Here is a 16,921-nt window from a genome sequence, read left to right on the forward strand (position 1 = left end):
GCTGAGACCCCGTGCATTGCTCAATTTTTACCTGCCTCTAACACATATTAGCAAAGAGAAGATAAAGGAAATATCGTAGGTAAATACACTCAGCTTGTTCCTGTAAAGCTTTGACTGCAAACACCTAGGTAGAACCCCTAGCCCAGGAGCTGGGCTGGATCTCCTGTGAGCCATAGTCCTTTTCCATCTCTTACTTAAAGACTTACTACCCTGGGAGGCTGAGGTAAGTAGATCATTTGAATCCAGAAGTTTGAAACCAGCACGGGCAATGTGGCAAAAAACCTGTGCCTTTGAAACAAATACAAAAATTAGCCAGGCAAGGTGGCACATGCCTGTAGTCCCAGTCATTTGGGAGGCTGAGGTGGGAGAATCACTTGAGCCCAGGAGTTCGAGGCTGCAGTGAGATGTGACCATGGCACTGCACTCCAGCCGGGACAACAAAGTGAGACCTTGTGGCAAAAAAAAAAAAAAAAAAAAGACTTACTACCTTAAGAGCAGAAGGGGTTGCTTCCTGTTCTCTTCAGGCTAAACATGACTCTCTAAAGCAAAGAGGAAAAGAGAGCATTATATTCTAGGATCAAGCTTTTTAACAGTAAATCCTCTGCAATTGGTATGCCAAGGGATCGGGGCAGACTCCAGTTCCCCAAAGCAGGCCTGCAGAACCAGCTGTGCTAAGCATTAACTGAATAGGACTGAGCACCTTCTTTTGCCCTGCCAAATCAATTCTTCATCCTCCTCCATCCTGCTTTGCACCTGGGAGGCTGACCTTAACTGCCAGCCTCAAACAGACCCCTTGACTGTCTAGCTCCAGGCTGGATCCCGCTAATGGGGGACACCTGCAGAAGAGTGGAAGGGAAAGAAAAAGAGAAATTGGGCTACTCCTCCCTTGGGCCCCTTCCTGCTCAGCAGGAGTCAGCAGAGTCCATATTTCTCTATAAAATCCTCAGTTCCCATCAGTGGCTTCTCTCCATGGCCACAAATCTAACCAGATTCTCATAAACCCTCCATCACTTTTGACCTTTGCTGCCATGGTGTCTGCATGATGTGGATTCGTCTGCCCCAAAGTCTCTCCCAGCCCTCCCCAACCTTCGTCTGATTCACCCCAACTCTGCTTAAATGCCATTCCCTCCACAAGTCCAGAGGGGTATTAACAGCTTCCCAGTATTGCTAGACCTGGGGCATCTCACCAACCCTTGCTTGTTTTCTTTACCCTCAAGCACATCATCGTATCTGAGCTCCCATTAATCTCTCTTCAACCACACTTTTGAGTAGGCCGCCTGCATCCTGCAAAACTCCGGAATGATACATACACAGCTGGATTATGGAGAGGTCCGGGGGGTCCTGCAGGGGGAGGGCATGTCCAGAGTGTCCACAATGGGGACTTTCAGTGGGACAGCCAGTAGGGAAGCATTTCACTGTGTCAGTAGCTGCTGGAATCACACAGAGGGGTGCTGTCCCATCACTCTTGGCCTGATTGCTAACTGCACTTGACTCATTTTTACAAATAAAGAAACCAAGACTCAGGAAGGTCAAATGAAATGGCCCATCATGATTTTCCTGTCTGCAAAGGCTTTTGGGTAAGAGCTTATGAATCCTTTTAGGAAAGTGAATGCCACATTCTATATATAAATCATGACATATAAAAGAAATATGTAAGAAATTTTTTCAAAAGGGTCAGAACCCTGAATGCATTTATGTTCTTTACCTGTGATTTTTTTTTTTTTTTGGTCACTTACTCAATGAATTTATTTTCTGTGCCCCCTAGGAAGAGCTGTTATCCTAGCAAAGACCTTATCTAATTCTTTGTTTTGGTACAATGTCCAACATGGTTTTTTTGGGCATTTAGCGAATGTCTATTAATAGCCACTTATTCATGGAGGCTCCGTGCTCAATGTGATCACTTGCTCTTTCATATACAGACAGAATAAGGAATCCGCTTCTTTCTATATGAAATCACAGATCAGCACCAAGAGGACCATCAGACGCCTGTCACTCACCCCTCTCTCTAGCCAGTGCTGAGTTTCAAGTGTGAGGATCACAGCAGCATCTCCCATGGACACCTGTGCTCAGGTCCCCTGGACGGTCCTGGGCTCTGCAGCCCCAACAGTGTGAAGACACTTTCTCTGGTTTGATCCAAATCTCTCCTGCTGGATTCTCTGCCTGGTGCCACATTGTGCACACAGGGGGCAAAAGCAAACAAATACAGGGAAGCCAGGAGGAAACAGATGAAAAGTGAAGGCAAGCCAAGCGGAGCGTATGGCCAATAACTTCCTAATAATTACGCAAATACTATAGTACCTATGGCCTAGGGGTTTTGTTAGGAGTAAGTGAATTACTATATAGAAAGCACTTTGAACAGCATCTGACTAGAATAAGCGATAAATAAGCGTAGAAGGAAAAGTACATTGTGAATGGAGAGGAAAAACTGGGGACGTAAACTGTTCTTGGGGGTCAGAAAAGACCTCGTGGATGGAATGAAATTTACGCAGAATTGGGGTCAATCAGGCAAAGGCTGGGAAAGGCTGGGAGAGACTTGCAGGCAGAGGAATCCACATTGTGCAGACACCATGGCAGCAAACAGCTTGGAGTGCAAAGGGTTGGCTGGAAGGCATGGTGATGGAGGAAACTGGATGTCCTCAGGGAGAAGGTTGTGCAGTGCCCCGCAGGCTGGACAGAGGATGGACTAGAGTCCAGTCCTGACAGCACAAATTCCAGCTGCTTCCCTGGAACATTCCAGTCCTTCCTGCTAGGCCTGCGGCATCCCGTAGTGCTTAGGGCCGCTATTTGGAAGGGGAGTCCAGATTGACTTAGGACTCTCTTGATGTGCTTACCAGGTGCGTGGGCCGTGGACACTGAGTAGAACCCACATGCATCAAGTCTCATTGGGAGCACAGAAGCCAGGTATGGCCTAAGTCACAGTCATGGGGACAAAGGCAGGGCCACTCTCTGTAAAGTGGCATCTTTGCATGCTGGTCAGTCCATCCGCCATGCTGTCATCACTGGGACATGCCCCTGTCAAATTGTCCAAGGCCATTCCTACAAAAATTCACCTGGTAAGCTAAGCTTCCTGCCAAGCAGGGCATTGAAAGCACTGGAGTGAAGATGCCAGGCTTTGGCCTTAGAGATGTGAGTTACGTGGGCCGAGCTGCAGAGGACCACTGTGCCTGGCACTGGAACTGTGCCTGGAGAACAAGAAACAGCTCACAGCGTGATATGAATGGGGCCATTCTGGGGAAAGCCTTGAAGTGGCTCAAAAATAGGCAGCAGACGCAGTTCTGGGGGATGCAGCCGCTTTCCCACAACAGCAAAGCCTTCTCAAAGCCAGGACTGAATTAGGCAGTGGTGGCTGCCACTTGCCTGGCTTCCTCAGTTCCCAGATGAGAGGTAACTCACAAGGGTCTTCAAGGAAAAGGCGGTCCCTCCCCGCCATCGTCACTCGGGGCCCTGCACCCTCAGGCCTGTGCCCAGTGTGTTCACATGCTAGGGCTCCACTGTCCAGGTGACACCAGAGGGAACCGGCACCGCAGCACTGCAGCAGCACAGCCTCCAGCCCCCATAGGCTCAGGCTGGCACCCTGCCCTGCTCCTCCCAGACAGCCACATGCCCCAACAGGAGCACTATGTTTGTCCTCGCAAAACGCAAAAGGTCTTGCCCATCCTTTCTCTAGGACAGGCAGGACTATGGACCGTATCTTTACCTTTCTAAAGGAGGCCGCACTCGGACCTTCCAGAGTGACCTTCTCTCTAAAGGAGATCACCCACGCACTTCTTGGGTGTCTGAGAGAAGCCACTCGGTGATTCTAAGGATACTTTTTCTGACTAAGCCAATACCATGAAGCAACTGGCACTGCTTCAACAAAGAAGAAAACGAAATGTGCACATGCATTTCATCTTAATGGTAAATCCTGATTCAAAGGCTTTGAGGACAACATCCTAGGTAAGGAAACCAGTTTTAGAAGAGTATATGAATAAAACACCTCCACCTTCAGTCCTGGTAGAGCCACCGGGAGTGGATTGATCCAGCGGCCTCACACAACTGAAATAGGAGCTATGTATAGGAAAGTGCAGTCTTCCCACATTGGTCAGGGAAGGGTGTGGGTTCTGCAGTCACTTGGATAGTCACATTCATGGGCCATGCATTGGCACTCATCTGGGAGCGCTTGGTTATATTTTGGGTGATCTGATGCAAGATTCGGGAGATCCGGACACAGCGTCCGTGTCTGTCCTGCTGGTTTTCGAATAGAGTCAGAAGCACCTTTCCGCACGGTGGCCCTACCACCCGGGGGAGAACAGACTTGCCTGCATCTGCGGGGCCTTGGCACATCACAGAAGAAAGACTGGTTGTTGGAACTACATTGATGTAGTTAGTGTCCCCAAGGCATATCCTATTAGAAACCGGCTATATCAAACAGGGAGTAAGACCCACGCAATTTTTTTATGAACTGTCTAAAGTGGTAAAATATTTTAAAATCTCTCAAAAGCATCAGAGGAGAAAGGGCCCTGTAAGATAATATGTATGTCAGTATCTGCGTACACCCATTTTCTAAAACTATAGACGACTGCTTGAACTAGAAGAGAGGTCTGTGCCAGATGTACCTAGAGGATGTCAGGCTGTGTCTATCCTGTGTGAACACACCTGTGTGGGCGAGTGGCAGGCTGTGAAGTCCAGAGAAATGCCCCAAAATATCTACACTGCAGGAGATTGTATTAAGTGCACTGACAGAAAAGATTTTAAACTGTGACTCTACCAAACCATTTAGGTATTACTAGGCTGGCAGGTCCCTGAGGCAAGAATAAAGGATGATAACTTAAAAAGTCTACAAGACCCTGCACAAAAGGTCATCTGTGACCTCAAAACTGCTAATGCCTCAGTCCCTGTCACCAAGGGCTTAACAACACTTAAACAGTAGCTGGTCATGTGGAAGCTGTAAGAACTTGAAGGTCAATTTTTTCTACCACGAAACACGGGGCCAAGGAGGCTCCACACAGGTGTTGACTTTAGAGGAGCAGCTCGGGGAGGCTGCGCAGGAGGGAGCACGGGATGGAAGCAGGCACAAGGATTCCACATGACCTGCAGACTTGAAAGACTCCTTAGCCTGGAATGACATGCTGAGAGTCCACATTTGGACCTGAGTGTTCCACTGGAAGTGAGTAGGGTTAATTCTGGAAAGGGTAGAGAGAGGACCAATAATACAGGTTCTTGAATAGCAGGAGGTCAGTGGAAGCTGGGCTCTGAAGCCCACCTGAAGTCCCAGCTCCGGCCTGAGGGGCAGGAGTTGACGTGGGTCTCACAGCACCTCGAGATCAGTCCACGGTGCTGAGGGCTTTCTTGAGGGAGGCAGCAGTCAATCTTGTCCTCCAGATTGACTTGGAATTCTTTCACGCCCACTGTTCTTCCCATTAGAATCCAAGCATAAGCAAGGCCGCGGAGAAAACCGTCCTCCAGTGCTCATTGTTTCTCCACGATGGTCTCTGTGGAGGCAGGTCTGAGGAAGAGACAGAGTGATCCCAGGGGCCAAGGGTTCAGCCTCGTAGGGGACGTCCTTATAGCTACTTCCATGGCAACCAACTCAAGAAGAGGCTGCACTCAGTTCTCAAACAGGGAAATGTCTAGAAAGCCTTAAGGCAGTGAGTGCAATCAGTGTCTGTTTTGAGTAACGTAGATGTACTCATTTTCTGTTGCAGCTGTCACAAATCACCAAAGCACATAGTGGCTTAAAACAATCCATATTTATTATCCTACAGTTCTGGAGGTCAGAAGTCCAAAGTCAGTCTCACTGGGTTCAACAGGTGTAGGCAGGGCTGGCTCCATCTGGAGGCTCTGAGAGTGAAATCTATTTCCTTGATATTTTCAGGTTCTGGAAGCCACCTGTCTGCCTTGGCTTGTAGAGCCTTCCTCCATCTTCAAAGCACAACGTCTTCTCCCCTCTCTCACTCTGACTCTGCTTCCTCTGTTACATCTCATTCTCTCACTTTAACCCCCCTGCCTCTGCCTCTCATAAGAACCCTTATGGTTGCACTGTATCCACCCAAATACTCCAAGGTGACCTCCCTATCTCAAGAGTTTGAACTTTAATCATGCCAGCAACGTCTCTGTTGCCAAGTAAGGTACCATATTCACAATTTCTGGGGATTAGGATGTGGAGATCTTTGGGGGTGTATGGGGGCACTTTCCAGCGTCCACAGGAGGTCGCCTATGGCTGGACAGCATGAGGCTGCGAATGTACACTTCGCGATTTTGAAGCAAATGTCCTCCTGGAAGTATGATAGTAAAGCCGAAGTGCCCGAGGCCAAAGCCGGTTTGTTACTGTAAAGTGAGGGAATTTAGAAAACAGTTTATTGAAATGTATCTTTTCCTGAATGAAAGGAACCCTGGTGAGGTCACGAACAATCTGGGCACACTGGGCAGAAGGAAGTGCTGGTGCTGTCTGCCAGGCGTCAGCATTCAGTGCTAACTCAACATTGTGTTAGGACAGAGTTGGTGGAGAACAGCATTGCTGTTCTTATTCAGAACTCCTAAATTCTAAGTGTGGGGTGTGGGACAATGAGAGAGAGAGAGGGATGATGATGGCATAAAATGCAGAGCTCTTATAAGGAGAACTAGCGCTTGAGTCTGGGTCTAGAAACCATACTCATCCATCCAGTCAAAACTCATTTCCAGAATCATTCTCTGTGATTTCAAAACAGCTGCCAGCCTCAACCCACAGAGGTCTTGGAAAGGACTTCTCCCAGATAAGGACAAGGGGCAATGATTGTGGCATTCACACCAGAAAAGCCAGTGTGGGGGTTGAAGAACCTTGTCTATTCAGGTAGTTCCCTTTGGGAAGATCAGATCTATGCTTTATACTCAGCCCGATTTGCAGTGATTCTGCCAGTGCCAGATGAGGAGACACATTGCCCAGGAGCCCTTTGAAACCAGGGTAGCTGGCAAGCAAGTGTGCTCAGCAGGCAGCCTATGGCTGGCAGCTCCTTCCAGGCCTGCCACCCCACAAAAAGCCACCGCGCTTAAGGCCACCACCTTCCTGGAACAGCCCCCATGTGGTGACTCAACGACACAGGGTCTAAGCACATAGCAAGTTTGAACAGAAGTGCAGGTTGGACAGAAGACTTTCTCCAGAGCTCCCCACCAGGTCAGCCAAGGCTTTCTTGGGCCTGAATCGTGGTTCGACCTCTCCTTCTGCTTCCTCCCTCTTGCCTTCACAGATTTCAATCCCTAATAAATACCTTGTACCCCAAGCAACACACAGTTTGGTGCTATTTAAATGAAACTCAACATGTCTTAGAGAAACACGAGTGGGTTCCGTGAGATCTAAAGTTAGGAGCACACATGGACCTGGCATGGTTCCGTGGCAAAGAAGGGTATTAGCCTGAAGAAAAATCAAATCTAGACATGAAACACTTGCTCTAAACCAGGGATCCTTGGAAAAAGTGGTTGTGGCAGTGATGCCAAGCTTCTTGGAACCAGCTACCTGGCATGCGGTAAGCTTTGAAGGAAAGTGACTGATTGTCCATGTGGACTAGGAAGCCATAAATTTGGCAACAAATCATGCGGTCCCATTGCAGAGCTAGCAGGGGTTTTGACAGGCAAAGCCTCTCAGCAGAACAGGCAAGCACTGTCGTTCCTAACAGTGACAACATACAGCCACCAGAAGGAATGGCAGAAGACCAGTAGGATACTCCATTCGTTCTCTGTCTGGCATTTGTGAGAAGGACAGCTCCCTCCCCTCCTTCCTTTCGTGGACTGAGTGATTTCCTTGGAGCTTGGATAATTGAGGAGGGTTTGCCGTTAAGAAAGTGAAACACTACTTTCTATTAATGTGGGCATGAGGATCTTTGGATAAGCAATTAAAAATATAAAAGAGACATGAATGCATTTGCAACCAAAACTGATAGGATGAGTCCTAAAGATGACATTTAGATATTCAAATGGACATCATCACTAATGCATGATACCAAATTAACACTAGTCTTCATTTCGTAAGTGTGGAAGAGAAGTTATTTAATTTTCTTTCAACAGAAGAGGTTCAAAGAATTTGGGTTATGAGTATGGGAGTGGGGAGGTGGGAAGAATGGACGTCTCCAGAAAAGAGAATACTGAAGGAATGCAGTTCTGGTTTCAGGGGCATGATCCCGTGATGCCCTCCTCTCGCCCGTGAGTGTGTCCAGGCAGCAGGTTGACCACACCAGACACAAGTCAGCCTTCTCCCTGCAATGACTACAGGGGCTCAGAGATATACGTGGTCTGCTACTCTTGCTCCCAAGTTCACATTAATTAATCTTACAAAGAAGTTTGTGTGTCATTAGCTTGGATCACTGTGCACTGAACTCAACAATATCAAAACCACGGTGACAACTTTTAATATTATCCCACTAAGGCAAGGGCTCAAGAAGTGTGTTTTGCCACAAAACAGGGGATTGGGAGTGTTTCAGGGGAGTGCTTGGGGCTATGGAATGAACACAGGAGGTAAGAGTTTCTGCAGGAGAGTCCGGGCCAATGCATGTCATCAGGGGACTGAATCAGACCCAGGCCTAAACTGAAACAGTGAATTGATCACAAATAGTTAAGTAGAAGGCCCAAGCAAAAGGGATTCAGACAACAGGATAGTTGGGAACCCAGCACGGCTTGAAGAAGATAAAATGAGAAAAGGCATAACCTTTCGGCGCTCTGGGGTCGTGGCTAGAGTCCCCACTTTTGTGAGGCAAGTTGCTCTCAACTGTCTGTCCTAATTAGCAGTGTCACATTCAGTTTCGAGATGAGTCACAAGCAATTTCTTGGTAATAATACAGTAGCAAATTTTGCTGATGATTTATTTCTTTTTAAATTAGATTCATGCATTAAGACTTCTCTGGTGGTAACTGAGAGTTAGCCAAATTGAAATTGTTTTGATAAGAAGAGGAACGTGTTGCACATGCTATGTAACTAAAGAGCAGGGATGCAGCTCGGTGGGAACCTAGAACCAGGACCCTGATATCCGCAGGGCATGCCCACTCCCCTTTCCAAGTCTACTTTTCTCTGCCTGTGGGATTCTTTCCTGCTGCAGGACAGGCTTCTCCAGATGGCAGGAGACACAGCTGGAACCAGTTCATGAGCCTCATACCTCACATATAGAACCTCACACTAGAACATCCTGAATCTCTGTTCCAAGTTTCAGTTTGAACATTTCTAATGTTCAGTAGGTATGTCTTGGGTCCTGACCAACCAACTGTGGCCAACTAAGTTATGTCACATTCCTACTCATCTCACCGCAACAGAAATCCATGCTTCCCAGATAAGCCTGTGTCACCCAGACCAGATAGCCAGATGCCATTGCAGAGTGAACATATCCCATATCACATTCCAGTCACACATTCATGACTCTGGTCCAGTCTTCCACCCCTCTGGATTCTGGTCCAATCTTCAGTGCATCCTGAACTCCTGCCCTCAGTGCTGTTTTGATGCTATTTTCCTAACCGCCCTTGAAGATGTTACTTCTCCAGTTCCTCTCTCATATGGATGCTGTTTTTCTCTCTCACTTCCCCTACAAACACCTGTGGGTCTGAAACTGTACTCTAGGTTCCCCGTTGCTTCTTGCAAACCACTTCATTTTTATTTAAAATCTCCAAGCCTCTGGAATCAGGCCATTAGACCATGTCCACCCCTGTCCCTCTCTCTTCTCCTCACCCATTGACCTACTGATCATTTCCCCTTGTTCTTTAAAGGTTCCAGTACTTGCTTCATTGTCATTCTCTCTACTTCATGTTCTGTAGCCACGAGGACGATTCATTCAACATCCTGCGGTCTCCGATTATAATTTAGGCTAGTGAGGATGGGAGGGGGTGCAGGGAACAAAAGAGAAGGGAATTAAAGTTTAAAAAAAATGAGGACTCAGCTTGGACTTGAATGATGAATGATTATTCTATAGGCAAAGCAGGAAAGGACATACCAGGGAAGAAGAACACGATGGACAAACTCACAAGGACTAGACATAGCCGTATCCATTTGAAACACTGTAAGTCACTTTGATTGGCCAAGACATAGCAGAAGTAAAAGTACAAGGGGGTAAGAGCAAACAGTAGAGATTCAAATTTCAGAAGGCTTTCTATGCCATATTTAATGAGATTCATCTTTTTCTTGTTTTTGCAATAAAGGGCAGTTGAATAGCTTAGCACATGTGCATGTCTTGATGATGGTACTTTGCACATTATATGATAAGTTACTTCTCAAGCTCTCCCCTTTATCTGTGGCTCCATGAGGGTGGAGACTGACTTATGCATCTTTATTATCTCTTATATCTAACACAGTGCACATGCAGTAGGCACTTAAATGAAATAGACTTTTGTGAGAGGCCTTAAGATCATACTGTTGATAGAATTATTTATAAAGAAAACTATAACAAAATGTATTTCATTACAAATAATAGTTTATTTTTAAACTGTTTAACCCACTCAACTCACAACCCTGGGAGAAAGATTGTGTGATTTTGAACATTTTAAAAAATCTCCTGTAGAGAACCATGATGCAGCCACCCTGTGCCTGGGAGTTTGTGAACAAGGCTAATGTTTTACATGGCTTTATTGGTTTACAGTTTGCAAGGTCCTTTTCTGGTGCATTATTTTTTTAAATCCTCTCCATCAAGAGAGAGAGGAGAGAGGAGGATCTTATTATCCTTACAATGAAGAGTGTCAGACAGAGGCTTAAGCCACTTGGCCAAGGTCATACAAAAAAATAAGTGGTCGAACCTGAACTTAAACTGGGATCCATGTTCTGAGCACAGTCATCCCTGCCTTCCTGCGCACTGCCTCTAGATGACAGTGAGAACATTTGACATTGAAGAGACTGTAGGTAACAAGTGAGATTGTTATATGCCAGGGCTATAAAAAGAGCCCAAGGTAAAGGCCACTTGTGCTAATAAGTGCGTGAATTGCCTACAAAAACGGGCTGTACTTTTACTTTGTTACTGTTTTGTGCTATTGGTCAGGCCCTTATGTCTAGTCTGAATCTTAGTCTTTTAAGAGAAATCTACAGAAATGTGAAAGGGACTCAGCCTATTATATCTGATCTATGAAAGAATATTATAGGAATGGTTATGTTCACCATCTCCACCGAGGTCATAACCTCACAGGAAATTAACATGTTGCAGCAACGCAAATATAGGCTGGACCGCAGAAAAAACTGACTGATTGTGAGCACTGTGAGATGCAGGGAATGTGTTTTCAAAGCAGGATATGAAATCTCTATCATTACAGATTTTAAGAATAGGAGAAATTCTGCTCAGAGTAAGTCGAAAAGCCTGGATGCTGAAGGATGTATAAAATTAGTTTTGCTTACATCTCATCCAGGGTGAGCTGTGCCATTGGGAACCCTGAGCCTTACCTTGTCCCCATTCTTTTCATTCATCTACCCTTCCCACCTGCATTGTTTGTTTGCTTACTACAAGTTAATTTGTTTTACTCTCATTATTTTTTTTTAAATGTAAAATGCCTTCTAGGTTTCCATTCTTGGAGAAAATCTGCTGTCTGGAAGGTACCACCTTCTGGTGATACCAAGATGAAAACAGAAAACAAGAAGAAATTAAGCCATCTGTCTATTTCCTTTCTTGGTTCCTCACCAAACCCTTAACCATGTTAGAAACACCACACAGCACTTTTCTGAAAGGTATTAGTTATTTTTTATGCTCTTTACCAGTTGCTTTATTCTTCCCTCTTCCCCAGGTTTAAGTGATCTTAGATCTTTGTCTTTCTTGTTATTTAAAACATACATGTTTGTGTGTGTATTCTTGTATTTCTTTAATGAGTTCCATCTTACATAATTATACACTGTTGTTTGGGTTATTTCAAAATCATAAATATCCCCTTCTCTTGCATCCATACTACCTTCAGGTGTATAACTCTGAGAGCCCTCTCGTTCTGAATCTATGCTCAGCTGGGACTGGCTTTAACTTATCGGATGTCAGCAAATGTGACGAAGCAGAGGCTTTAGAAGTGTTTGTGCCCTGGGGCTTGTTTCTTCTTTAAATCCTATGAGCACCATGGGAAGCAGCTCAGGATAGCGTGGGGAAGAATGACAGTCCTCATGCAGAGATAAGCAGGAAGAGCCATTCCACCCAAGGCACCCTTTCCTCAACTAGCGCACCAATTGCCAGACATGGACCTGAGTCCAGCCTATACCATCCAAACCATAGCCAACTCACCTGCTGACCTGTTATGAGAGTCCTACCAAGATGAACCAAAACCAAGTGAGCCTGGATCAACCACCTACTGATACACAGAATTATGGACAAAATACACGGTTGTTTTAAGCTACTGGACTTTTGGATGTTTTATTATATGGCTGTATAGATAACTTATACAGCCTACAAACTCAGAAATGTCAGAATGTGTTTTTAATTTCTTTCCATTTTACTTTGCCTTAGCATTTCCTACCATAAATTTGGTATGTGTTTCCCTTATCTGAGTTTTGTACTCTTATTATGATAAAAATCTTTCTGCATGAATGTCTTATTAGATAGAAAATTATTTTTTATTCAATAAAACTAATACATATTAAATTACACATAAATTTTCTTTATGTATGTAAACTTGAATTTATTTTTTCATTTCCTATCAGTAGATTTTTGGAGTTGTTTCCAATATTAAAATCTATGTATCTATAAAGATTCTTGTATATGACTCCTTAGGCACATATGAGGGAATTACCTAGAAATAGTTATTAACTCATTTAGTATACATTTTCTCAATTTTACTAGAAACTGCCAATTCTCTAAAATATTTAATATGTAAACTTTTTGGCTTCACCCATCATTTAAGAAATTATTTTCTATACCAACTTTGTAAGATATATACCTACTTGTTCTTTTAATAACTTTATAGTTTTTCATTAAATCCATGTAGAGTTGATTTTTGGATAAGGTGGGGAAGGTATAATACATATGATAATTTTTTTTTTTTTTTGAGACAGGATTTCACTCTGGCCCAGTCTGGAGTGCAGTGGCATGATCTCTGGTCACTGCAGCCTTGATTTCCTGGGCTCAAGCCATCCTTCTGCCTCAGCCCTCCAAGTAGCTGGGACTACAGATGTGCACCACCATGCCTGGGTAATTTTTTGACTTTTAGTAGAAACAAGCTCTCACTATGTTGCCCAGGATGGTCTCAAATTTCTGAACTCAAGCAATCTTCCCGGCTCAGCCTCCCAAAGTGCTGGAGTTACAGACTTGAGCCACTGCGCCTGGTCTAGAAAGGAAATTATTTTTATGCCATTTTTAACCACTTATCTCTTCCACACTGATTTTAAAAAACTATCTCTATTAAATAATAAGGTTCAAAATGTTTGGATCTGTGTCTAGGTCTTCTATTCTGTTGATTTGTTTTGTCTGTTCTTGCACCAATACCACATTTTAAAATCACTATAAATTTACTGTCTTTTTGATAAAGAGGGCTCTCCTCTTCATTTAGATGCTTGAAATACATAGTATACAAAATTGATAAGCTTTACTTCTCTTATGTACCTCACATTCTACCAAAAGGCGACAAAGTAAACAAAAATAAATAAATAAATAACATATGGCATTGTAGGGGAAACAAAAGATTCCTTTTCTCACCCATCATAAGGTTCATGGCTGAGACCCTTATGACAAAAGACTGATTAACAAGAGAGAAGCACATAGTTTATTTAAGTTTTATGTGACACAGGAGCCTTCAGAAATGAAAACCCATGGGAACAGGGAAAACCATTTTTGTGGATAGTCATGCGGAATTATGATTGGAGGACAAAAGGGTAGGATCTAATGATAATAAACCTGGGGGAACTGAGCAAAGCCTGTTCGTTCAAATTGGTCTCTATGTTCCTGGGTGACATTTCTGGAACAGCCTACGTCAGCAGAAGGTCAGCTCAGTTTAAGGCCTGCTTCAGGGGAGAAGGGGCAAGGGTGATTCTAATTTCTATGCCATACTTCTGCAGTTTCCTCAATTCCCTTCAGCTTAAAATACTCAGTATACCAAAGTGCCTGATTTTGGATAGCATGTCCTGAACCCCATCATTATGTTACATAATCATAAATACTATGAGAGAAGTAGAAAGAAGAACTAGTGGGCTTAGGCTACAGAGGGCATGGGCTGTGATTTTAAATGGAATTTTCAGGATAGGCAGGCTAGGTTGAGGAAAGACTTGGAAGACAGGGTTTGCCTTGCAGATATCTGGGGAAGAACACTCCAGGAAGAGGGAAATTCTCAGACAAGATTCAAGGCAGTGGAGAAAGTGAGAAATAAGTGATCCGATTTTGAGTTTTCTGTTGGATTGGGTATGTTTTTTTGAACAAAAGCAAACTATTAAAAAGAATTCTAAAACGTTTGGCCTAAACAACTACACAGATAAATCTTCTCTCAACTGGGCAGACAAAGACCAAAGGTAAACAGGTTAAGGGGGAGAAGTTCTAGAGTCCAGCTCTGGAAATGGAAGGCTTGGGATGTCAATTAGACGTCCAAATAAAGATGCTGAGATGGCATTTTGATATTCAATTTAACATTTATAAGAGAAGTCTGACCAGAGATATAAATTTGAGAGTCGCTGGCAAATAGACTGTAATAGTCATAAGACTAGGTGAACAATAGTACTGAGTACTGAGCCCTGGGACACTCCAAGGCTGAGATATTGTAGAGAAGATGAGGAACCAGCAAAGGTGAGAACGAACAGCCAGTTAAGAGGAAAGTTGAGAGATTATGACATTCTAAAAACCAAATGAACAACATATAAAGAGGAGGAAGGGGTGATTCTTGGTATTGAATGCTATGGACAGGCCAAGGACAATTTATGTAAGAATTAACCATTGACTGCAATGATGTTGATGTCATCTGAGACCTTGAAGGGATAACCTTAAATAAAATGAGGGGGCCAAAACCCTCTTGGAAAGATTTGAAGAGAAAATGGAAAGAGAAATCTACACAATCTGCACAGCGAATATAAATAACTCTTTATATTTAAGGCTGTAGCTATAATAAGGAGAGAGAGAGTGGGAGAGGAGAAATACACGTTTGTATGCTGATGAAAAAATATCCAATAGACAAAGAAAAAATAGTGATATAGGAGACAAAAAGGAGAATTACAGAAGGAATGGCTTCAAGTAAGTGAGAGAGAATGAGATCTAGCATGCAGCTGGAGAGATAGGTTCAGAAATGGCTAATAAGGAATTTCTAATCAAGTCATAGAAATTTCCTTCTGTTCTACTCTGCTAAGAGTTTATTTTAATCATAACTGAGCATTATATTACATTGTATTATTCTCTGACACCTATTTAGATTATCACAGTATTTTTCTTTTTTATTAATGTAGTAAATTATTAGCTTATCTCATGTTAAACATCTTTGCATACGTGGGATAAATACTACTTAGTCTTGATGGATTTTTAATGTACTATTACTTTTAATATTTTAAGAGTATTCCTTCTATGTTTATAAATTAGATCAGCTTATATTTTTATGATTATTGTCTAGTTTTTGGTCAAATATTGTATGACAACTTAATATTATTTGGATAGTTTTGCCTTAAACAAAAATCTATACTCTAAAACAGTTCGTATAAAACAGAAATTATCCCTTTGTTGAGGATCTGGTGAAACCTGAAAAACCATTCAGAATTGATACCTTTCTAGGGAGAAGTTTCTAGACTAATGGTTCAATCTTTTCATGATTATTAGTAAATTTAGATTTTGTACTTCTTTTGGAGTCAGTTTTATTTTACATATATAAAAAAATATATATATACACATGTATATATATGCACATATATACACAAACACAATATGCATATGATACAAAATATACTACATTATTTTAATACATATTATTTTATGAAAAATAATAAGTATCACATTATTTTTAAAATGGTTATAGGAAAGTTGTTGATATTCTTGTCTTAACTCTACCTGAGATTATATCATCCATTTCCATCATCATTCTCTTAGAAAATACATATTTACATATAATGTTTTATATATTAATTTTATCTCCATTTATGTTTTACTTACATAGACAAAGGCAAGAAGATATAGCTCACAGATGACTGTTCTAATTCCAAGATAACCTATATGCTTGAGTTTAATCTAATAAGATTTTTGAAGACTTAATCAGTGGACATGTATTACAAGGTTTATCAGTAAATATAAGCTTCTTTAACAAATATCAAATGAGTAAATACAATTTCTCATAGCAAACAACAAAAACAAATATTACAGTAATCACAGCCTTGAAACTGAGTTTGATTTTGTAGCATAATATACATCATTTTGTTTAGAATCCCTTAGGATAATTTCTTCTAAATAAACTTGCCAGGAAAGCAATTTTATGACAAAATAGAAGTTAAAAAACAGATTATTTTTTAAAAAAAAGTTTACACCACCTGGCTAAAAAGCACTTATATCTTCAAAACTTCTTGAAATTTCTTATTACTTAACATTGAAACTAGTAGCCTTTGATTTCTTCTAATTTTAACCAAGACTGACTCAAAGTATTTGGGGCTTATAATTGTCAATAGTAGTTCCCCTTTATCTGCTGTTTTGCTTTCTGATGAAACAGGTAATTTGTGAGTTATAAGTTATAAATTGCTTTAATAAAATGCACTGAGTAGTGTGGTGGAATCTCATGCTGCCTGGCTCTGTCATACCTGGGATGTGATTCATACCTTAGTCTGGGGTTTCCATGCTGCAGTCTCAACATGCTCATTAGTCTCATAGTAGCCATCTTGGTTATCAGATCAACTATTGCAGTATTGCAATTTAAATAACTCTTATTTTACTTAATAATGATCCCGAAGCACAGAAGTAGTGATGCTAGCATTATTATAATTGGTAAATTGTATTTTTAGCTACTGTTATTAATCTATTACTGTGCCTAATTTATAAATTAAACTTTACTATACGCATGTATGCAGAGGAAAAAATGTAGTATATGTA

This window comes from Macaca nemestrina, chromosome 12 (genome assembly GCF_043159975.1).
Source record: "Macaca nemestrina isolate mMacNem1 chromosome 12, mMacNem.hap1, whole genome shotgun sequence".
Lineage (NCBI taxonomy): Eukaryota > Metazoa > Chordata > Mammalia > Primates > Cercopithecidae > Macaca > Macaca nemestrina.